The sequence below is a fragment of the Nannospalax galili genome, unplaced genomic scaffold (assembly GCF_000622305.1).
Source record: "Nannospalax galili isolate Female #2095 unplaced genomic scaffold, S.galili_v1.0 scaffold9502, whole genome shotgun sequence".
Taxonomy (NCBI): domain Eukaryota; kingdom Metazoa; phylum Chordata; class Mammalia; order Rodentia; family Spalacidae; genus Nannospalax; species Nannospalax galili.
Window position 1 is genome coordinate 7341 of NW_008348556.1, and position 9947 is coordinate 17287.

General features: G+C 44.6%; 1 pseudogene; it reads right to left on the reverse strand.

Annotated features, from left to right (window-relative positions):
• Positions 1-4163: 4163 nt before the first annotated feature.
• LOC103743901 lies at positions 4164-8235 on the reverse strand (annotated as a pseudogene).
• Positions 8236-9947: the final 1712 nt, after the last annotated feature.

The window sequence follows — 9947 nt, forward strand, 5'->3', positions numbered from 1 at the left end:
GCAAACAAGAGTAATGTGTCAAATAATGAACTGTCATAATAAATATTACAATAAAATAGTGAAGAAACATGGCTTTGTAGTGTGAAATTTTGCAAATCACGGAATCTGGGCGTACGAATTCTTTTACTTTTAATTTTTGATATTTATTAATTAAAAAAACAAGTTTATCACTAGAAACAGCAAATGAGTGAAGGCGACTGGAGTTTAAAAGGATGGGAGTACGAGGTATTTACATAGACTAGAGTAGGACCAACAACTTGTAGTAGAATACTGATGGTATTTGGGCTTTGAGTGGATGTGTCACACATGTAAAATGAGATGACCAAGATTCTTTTATTAGAATCAGCCCAAAGAAGTAGTATAAAAAGAAATGTTGATTTAACTTGGGTTATTCCAAGGGGTGTTCAAAAAAGTAAACATGGAGAAGACAATCGAGATTGTGTGTAAGGGAATTACAACCACTGTTGCAAACTTGATGTATATTGTTGAAAAAGAATTATATTCTCTTCTTGTGTCAGAGTTATCAATTCGCTTGGTTCTGAACATCCTTTATTTGCAATTGTGCAGAAGCTTTGCCCTATGCTTCGTAGGAGAGGATGCCCTGATACTTAGCTTCCCAACCTTCACAGTGAATTTTGATAAATGTGCTGAAATTCTTGACTCTAAGGTGCTGAGAAGCATCGACCATGCTCTGGGGAGGTCCTTTCCTTTTCTACATCCCTGTGATTATCTTCTATGAGACACCAGTTCCTTAGTCTTAATGGATAATGGTCGCTGAGATTATTTATTATTAATTATTTTTACTGATGAATCTGCTGAACAGTAACATAGACAACCTTCATACTGAGAGCACTTTATTTACTCTTTGAATATAAACTTACACATGATGTACTATGTGATGAGTTTGAAAATGTTCATAGTCAGATTGTTGGGAAGTTTTCCTGAGCACTGGGACACCCAGCCATTTATTGAAGGAATAGAATCATCCCTGAAGAAAATGTGTATATATTGGATTTTATTTTTCAAAGAAAATTTCCATGAGCAGAAAATCAGTGTGTGGAAGAGGGACTGGAGAGATGGCTCAGCGGTTAGGAGCACTGGGTACTCTTGCAGAGGACTCAGGGTCAATTCACAGCATTCACATGGTAGCTGAAACTTGCCTGTAACTCCAGTTCCAGGAAATCCCATCCCCTCTTCTGACTTTTGTGGGCAATGCATGACATGGATGCATTTACATACATGCAGGTATAACATTCATAAACATTAAGTAAATGTAATAAAAAAAATTTTAAGTGGAGTGTTGAAAAGAGTAGAGCAATATTTAACTATAATTATTTAGGGTGAATTAAAGTCTTCCAAACAAGAAAACACATGGAGGGGAGAGGAGAGTTAGACAAACAAACACACACAAACCCCTAAATTTATTACTAGTGTCAAAACTGCTGTGGCGTATTCACAGAGAAAAATGCTTGAGCTCTTTATCCAATAATGCTCAATGTTAGTTTATTAAAAAGTGAATGATGGAGTTAAGGTGGTGTTTAGAAGTCTGTAGGGAGAAACTATCTCCTGTAACTCACAGAACCCAAGACTGCAGTAACTTCCAGGAAACTCATTTTATGATTCGTGTTAAGTTTATAATATTTTCCTACCTGTGGACTAACAGGTCCTATAATATATATCTATGAAATATATGTTATCCTTCAAGCATATGTCAGGTACGTACACACATGCAGAATCTGGCATAAAGAAAATGCATTTAGCATTTTCATGCTAAAATGAAAAGTGCTTGTGTCATGCATCAAATACCTTGTCAGCTAATTCTTAGGCATTTGTGGGCTATAGACTCACTCGGAAGGGTGTGTTTTTTAACCATCCCAATTTCTCAGGGCAATCTTCCTTGCCAATGTCACCTTAACTCCAACAAAGCGTACTTGTTGCTTTTCCCTAACCTTTCATCTTTCCTGATTAATGGCTTAGATTCATCTACAGTTATCTCATCAATATGGAAGCTCACACCATTTAAAGGGAGTGATCCGGGTATCATTAAATGTAGTCGTATTCTCAGATGGATAATAACTCTGTTTTCAGGATGTTATTGTGGTTTGTACTTGTAGTTACTGCTACTCCAGAGCAGGCTGATGCAAAGGATCACATGTTCAAGGCCAGCCTGAGCATCTTAGTGGAACCTTGTTTAAAAATGCAAGTAAAAATTAATAATAATAAAAGTCTGGGGATGCAGCTCACTGGCAGAGTGCATCCTAGAATAAGGCCCTGGCTTTAATATCCCAGTAGAGCCAAAGAAAAGTTAAACTTCAAAATACAAATTTGTATTTCAATAGGAATAATCACTAAAATCACAAAATATAAAATGTTCCTACAGTAAATGAAACTTCTAAACTCACTTTCCCTTTAAAGCCTGAAAATTTCTATCTCCATTCCAAAGTCACTGACAGGAATAACAAGATGAAGAGGAGTTTCAAATAGACACAGATTAGGTGTTGGAAAAATGTAATATTTTGATACTTTAATGTAAAATGCAGTTTAAGAATAGAGCTCGTGTATTAGTTTCTTGAGCACTCTGAATTTTGAAACTGAAACATGTATATCTAAGATTTCAAAGCTACAGTCCGGTTACCAGAGCTAACAGGTGCAAGTTTCATAATTTTGCCTTTTTTAAAAGTGAGATGAACATTTATTTCATTGCCTCTTCTACTCTGATCTGTGTGAAAGTTTCTCCTGAAACAGCTGAGCTGACATACCTTCTGGAGAATTAAAGTGTAGCACACATGCAGGCACACTTGAGGAGCCATTTCTATAAATGCCTGAGAAAGGCACTCACCTGAAATGGCCCGTAATGCTGGGCATCTACTTCTGAGCCAGGCAGAGGCACTGCGGGGCCTCCAGAGCTGAAGACTGGGCAGCCCTCCTTGAAGGAGAAAAAGCCTTTGCTTTAGGTGGCAGTGGGTGTCCATGTGAGCAACCGAACTCTGGAATGTGGCTGACAAGACCAGGCTGGCCCAACAACTCTAGTGAGTAACATGCTGAGTTAATGCAACAGACTTCACCCCCAGAGCCCAGCTAAAGGTCACACCCCCTATTGTGGGTACATGCTGGTCCTCTGCCTTATAGATTCAAACTTTCAAAGGTGTTGTTTCTATGGCAGCCTAGATGTTGACCCCAAACAGCACCCGGTTCTGTAGTAACCAAGGAAGAAACTGAGGTTTATTCAGGTCCCAGCAGCCACCTCCAGGTTAATTTTCCAAAGGAAATGAAAAGGAGAGGCAGTTACATGGCCTTTTGAAAAGTTAAGGAGCCCATGCATTAATCCCAGCACTCTGAAGGCAGAGGCAGGCACATTGTTCCCTGAATTAAAGGCCAGCCTGGTCCACATAGCTCCAGGCCAATTGAGGCTACTAGGAGAACCTGTCTCAACATGAAGGCCTAGAATCTCTTCTACAAAATATCAAACCACACCAAAACCCAGACAAATTTTACTTAACTCTACAATCTCTGAAACTTGAGTGTCACAGGTCAGAGGGAAAAGGCCCTTGCTATTTATCAGAAGGGCAGATACAAAGTAATCTGTCTAAAGCTGGTGAAACAGCATAAATGAACACTTTGGAACTTCTGTGTATGTTAACTAGGGACACCAGACCTGGCTGGTTAAGGTTCCTCTAACTCCCTAAAGCCCATTTCACATAGCAGGTTTGTTTCCCGCCACCCATCACTGAGTGCTGTTTGGCCTCCCGGGGAGGCACTGGACCTGAAGCCAACAGAGGCAACGATATTCATCTCTGGGAGGCCTTGTCCCCCAGAAAGGACCACACTTCCAGACCATACCACTTAGGGATTAGGTATGCAACCTAAGCCACATGGGAACAAATCAGCACTGTAATCAAGTTCTTTAGGAAAGCTAACTGGTGTAGTTAACCCACCAACCATTCCCTGCTCAGACTTCCCAGCTGCCTGAAGCAACGTTATTTTAAACCTCTCAGGGGACTCCTGGCCAAATTTAAAACCACCTTGGCAAGCCCTAAAAAGTAGCTGCCATCCAGCTACATGAGTCCTTAGTCACCCCTAAAACGATTCACCTCTCTGCCAACTCTCGATCCCCTGAAAGCAACCCTGCTAGAGAAAGGAATCAAAGCTGTGCTATCTGACCTCCTGCCTGCTGCCAGGGTCTCACCAGGTGGAGGGTACCCTGCAGTGGGCTATGGAGGCCAGGGGGGACGGAGGGGCCAAGGGAGGGACTGGGCCCCACTCCCCTCCAAACCAAGCATGCCTATGAGTCAGCCCTCCAGCTTGGGGCTCAAGGTGGCTCCTAGACGCTGGTGTGGAGTAAAGAGAGAGTGCAAGTGTTAAACAGCATCTCAGCATCTTATCCCTCTAGGCACAGTGCAGTGATCCTGGGGCCCAGCAATGCTGCCACACCAAAGGATAACTAAGCCCGGGGTTGGGAGAGACCACGCTGCTAACCTGTACTAACGTGTATGCACTCTGTAACGGGCTGTGAGATGGAGGATTTTCCATAGACTTTCCCATAGCCGCCGTGGGAGCCCTTGTGCCTCTTTTCAGAGGCGTGCTTCTCCTTCACAGCCACTCCAGAACAGAGGAGGGGGAGCTGGCTGGGAGAGCTGCCAGAAGCAGTTCTCTCCTCCTGGCTGTGGGAAGTACTCCACCCAGATTTGGTGACCACGTTACTGTCAGATTCCATATCCTCATGCAGACTCTCCAGACTGTCGCTGCACTGCGAGGGCGTTTGGATAGGTCGGTACTTGTTCAGGTCCAACAAGGTCTTGGCAATCGTGACAAGATGCAGCAATCCTTCCAGGTGTCCCCCACGTCACCATGCTCATAGCTCAGTCCAGGACACCCACGCCGGTGGCTGGGGTGTTGGGTCCAGGAGACCTTGTTCCGGTGGCCCCCGAAGACTGCTGAGCCCTGCGACTACAGCCCCTGCCACTCCAGCGTCCTCCAGCTGAGTAACAATTTCACAAGACTCAGATACATCACAATCCAGCCCCTCTCCAATTGGCCAATGAGGAGGGTGATTCAACACAGCTTACTTTCTCCCCCAGCCAGTAGGTGGGTCTAGAACCTTGGTGCCGCCAATCCTACTATTCGGTTTCAAGGTTTCCTGTGGCCCCTCCAGTCCCTAATCGCAGATATTTAAAAGGATAACAGCCCCAAGGTGGCGACCAGCCAGGTGCTGCTTGGTCCGCGTGTCCGCCCAGGCTCCTGACTCACAGGCCAGCAGGCGCAGCTTAGGACCTAGGACAAAACACAACTTCAGTTGAGGTTTCCCAGCCTGCCAGTAGATAAGCGATTTCCTGTAAACCCTGCAGTCCTAACAGCCAGCCTTCCAATCCAAAGTGAGTGGGTTGATATCACTGGTAGTGGCTCAGCCCATCAGAAACCCGTTCTGAAAGCATGTGCTAGACTCTTTTAAAGGCACAGAGGAGTGAAAGGAGACCAAATGTTTTCTTTTTAAGAGCTGAATAGTATTCATTATCCATTCTTTAGTTGATGGGCAGTGAAAAGAGGCAGGGGATTTCTTGGGAGGGGAAGCAAAATGCAGTTATGAAGGGGGAAAGGTGAACTTTAGGACAAGTTAAATGGACTGGGGAAAGGGAGGGTTAAGTAACATTAAAGGTCTTTAGACAAAGACATACAGAACCCTACCAATATAGAAGTTTCTTAAAGCATACGTATATATGTGATAAAAATTTAAAAGGAGTCACCCTAGAGGGGACACTACCATTCGATACACCTTAGGAGAACACACACACACACAAAAACCTCAGTACCAGAAATAAATTTCTGCTCTAGAGTCTGTTTACCAGAGGTCACACAAACAATAACAAATACTGGCCATTGCCCCTGCCCTTGGTTCCCCAGCAGAAATGGATGTTAAGACTATATTGCTAAGAAGCTGCATGCATGAGCTATAGAGAGAACCAGGCAAAATCAAGCTGGTGCTGACATATGAGTCTCGTCTCTACTGGCTAGCATCCATAGTAGTAGAAAATGCTATGCATGGCACAAGAAGGAAAAATTAATCAACTTTACCAAGCTGGGAAACCTTTGAACGACAGTAACAACATGCCTGGAGAGACAGGCCCAATAGTCCAATGCGGACAAAAGTATGACTTGAACAACAAACCATTTTAAATGAATTTAGGTCAGTACCTAGAATGGAGTCCATATCTGTCATTATTATCAGGCTTAGGAACCTGAGTGTAGGGAGGACAAAGAATTAGAGTTAGGCTTTGGGGTAGGATTAGGGTTATGGATAGGGATAAGAGGTTAGGTGTTAGGGGGAGGGTAGGTTAGGAGTTAAGGAGTACAGTGATGGTGAGGTTGAGGGTTTGAGTTTAGGGTGTGGGTTCCAGTGAGGGTAAGGATGAAGGTGAGGATTAGAGTTTAGGGTTAGAATTAGGGTTAGGGTTTGGATTAGGGTTAGAGTTTAGGGTTAGGGTAGGAGTTAGTGCTTAGGTTATGGTTAGGGATTAGTATGTATGGTTAGGGTTAGGGGTTAAGATCAGGATTAGCATTAGGTTTAGGGTTAGGGCTAGGGGTCAGCCTTAGGATTAATGTTAGAGTTAGGGTTAGGCCACTCCTGCCATCAAGTATTCTCACTGCATGCTCTGTTCCTTCTTCTAGGTGGTCTTCCATATTCAACTGAGAAGCCTGTCTCCAGTGCCCAGTCATGGACTGGTTTCCCACAGTTTGGCATCTACAACACTTTGTTCTAGTTATGAGAGCCACTGGACACCCTAGCTCCGAGGCTGTCATGTGCAGCTGACCTTCTCATGTTCCAACCTGGACTATGCCATGTGCATCCTTTTGCCTAGGTGACATATGATAGACGGACCCTCCCTCATCAGACGGCCTAATGAGCTGTCTTGCACCCTGAGCAGGTCTTGACTTCATTCACTCTTCTCTTAGTAAGAGACAGCATCTCTCTTATGGGATGAGGCCTGCAATGATTCAGTTCTGATCCTGACCTCTGGCTTTGTCCTGTGGAGGATTGCCTATACATAGTAAGCTATTAAATAGCATTCAAGGCATTTGCACAGAAAATGCGTAAAACTTTCCTGAGCTCAGCTTTTTCATATGTTGCCCTTCCCTAATTTGTGAAAAATCTAACAATCTTTGATGGAAATTATCTGTTTAAAATGTTCAGGGGATTAAAGGGCTGCTTGAACTGTAATTTGTCCTTTCAAATTATGCTGTGCATATGATCCAAGGTGTAGTCACTGTGTACACACAGCTTGGGGTTTACGATTGGTGAGAATGAGAGATGCAGTTGGGTTGACTTCCTCTTGTTCTGAGTGGGGCTTACCGTTCCTTTCAACAGACCAAGAGGCCAAGGCAAAGGAACCTGTCCATGATCCCCAGCGTCCCTGACCTCAGCATCCATGTCCCTAACTCTTAGGTGCTCTGTATGCGACAGAGCCCTGGGCTCACATCAATATAGTCTGCATCCGGTGCCACTTGAGCTAGTAGCCCATTTCAGTAACACCAGCAACATTATTTGTCTTCCATGATGGAATTGGCTTGGGACTGCAGTATGCACATAGACTTGCTAGAGTTGTACTCCATGGAGAGAAGACTTCATGCACAAAGCATGCAACTTAAAATGAATAAGCAATGGAGCTGGAGAGATAGCGCAGTGGTTAAGAACACTGACTCTTCTTTCAGAAGACCCAGATTTGAATCCCAGCACCCACAGGGCAGCTAACAACTGTCGGTAACTTCAGTTCCAGGGGATCCGAAAATCTCTTCTGTCCTCTATGGGCATTGCGTGACATGGGTGCACTTACCTACATGTAGGCAATACACTAATACACATAAAATAAAAATAATTAATAATAATAAAATGAATGAGCAATACAGTTTATTAATCTTAATATCTGAACAACAATCCCCAAACTCCAAAAATGATTAAAATAAATGAACAAATGAGATATTTTTGTTAAGAGATGGGATGCTCACCTCTGCTCTACAGGTGGTACTGGCTGGAACACAGCATGCGATTCTGAAATATTCTAATAATAATTTAAGCTGAGGTAAAGGTGAAACATGGTCTGTTTCTTTTAATTTGTCAATAGCAGGGAGAAATACCTGTCCAGGAGCTAAAGCGTCTGCAGTCACATCTGGAGGTGGCTCTGTATTGGCTGGTGTGGGCGGCTCCTCCTCTAATTCAGCAGTCAGGAGATGTGTAGGTTCCATGATCTCAGTACCACAGCACCCTCTAGGGGTTCCAGCTTCCCTTGTATTTGATGCAGAAACTGGTCAGGGATCCAGAGTCTCTGGCAGCCCTGGTGCTAACTGTAGCTTAGGAACAGCAGTCCTGTGGTCCAGGAGGGCCCCAGACCTAAGGATGGAAAGAGATATACAGTCAGTTGAAGGATCTTTTAACTGAACACATGGGAGATTTGACAAGGACTGAGTGTTCCCCAGATGAGTGTCTTTTGTCAGAGACTTCCAAAATGCACACAACCCCTCTTCCTGCCAAAGAATTCTCAGTCCCTGTCCCTTCAACAGGGAATCCTACCTGACTGGATCCCAGCTCTGGTTACAGACCATAGGCCATCCGATGTCACCTCCATGGTGTAACCTGGAACTGAACCCTCCTGCCCACCATGTCAGACACCTTTCACAGGCCTCCTCCTTCTTGGACTCCTGGTCCTCCTTTTTTGGCAGGAGCTCCTCTACATGGATGTCCAGGTATGAAGAAGGCATGTCGAGATTAACATACTCCATCAGCTGGTTCAGTCTGTCCAGGTCCAGATTCTGACAAAAAGTCTCTGGATATTTCTCAAGTTACTGTCCCAGGAAGTACGTTATTATGCTAACCCAGATGGACAAGGAATCCAGTGAGAAGCCTGCACATTCTCTGCTTGTGCTGCAAAGGTCCGATGCAGACAAGGCAAAGACTGTCCACTCAGTGTACTGTTGGTCCTGGTGGGAAGCATTTTGGAGTCATATGTGGAGAGGCTCCAACACTTTCTGTTCAGTCCAATGGTAGACAGACCGTGCAAGCAAGCTGGGCTCTAGTCGGAATGGATTTTCACAGGGATAGATATTTATCTGCTACCCTCCCCACTATGCCTCAGAGCATAGGAGGCCACTAGAGATCTTTTTTATTTCCCCTATCCAGGTGAATTCCCAGGCTTTGTCCCTCTAGTGGAAATCACAAAAGGGGGGTGCCTGGCAATAGCCTAACCCTCAACACTAGCCCCGAAAATATTCCAGTCTTCAGATGGGAGCTTACCTCCCTATTCACCCAAAGCCCATTCACATTTTTTACACCCTGTCCTCCTCCCTGTCCAGCTGGAAGGGTGTATACCAGTATTAGTACAGAAGGATGTCACCCCTAAGGCCCTATGTCCCCACCTTCCAGGAGCTCTAGAGAGGCTGAGTTAGGAACAGAAGCTGTGGCTGGCCTGGGAATGTGTAGTCTGCACTGCTCTCTAAGATCTTAGCTGAGGGACTGGAAAGGAGCCTGGTGACACAAATGATTCAGGGATCTTCTTAGAAACACTGAAACCGAACTGCTCCCTCCCCGATTTCTCAGTCATACAGGGCTTCCTAGTATGCACCTGGGGGTAATTACAATAATCCCCTGTTCCATAGATGGGGTGTAAAACCTTCCTTACAAATAGAAGAGCAGAGCTTTCTTACAACCCAACCAGGAGCCCTGAGCTCTCCTGAGCTTGGACATGGTCACTCACCTTTTCATTACCCTGTCTAGCACCTTCCAGGTGGTGGCATGCCTTGGGTAGATGATAGGAAAGCTAGAGACAGATCATCCCTCTTCTGCACAGTGGTTGACAGCTCACCAACTTTTTCAATTTGCCTGCACTATGGGGTCTTAACTTGCAGAGCTCATGACACATAATATTGGCTGGCTCCTCTTCATCTTGAGCAAGGACCAAGGA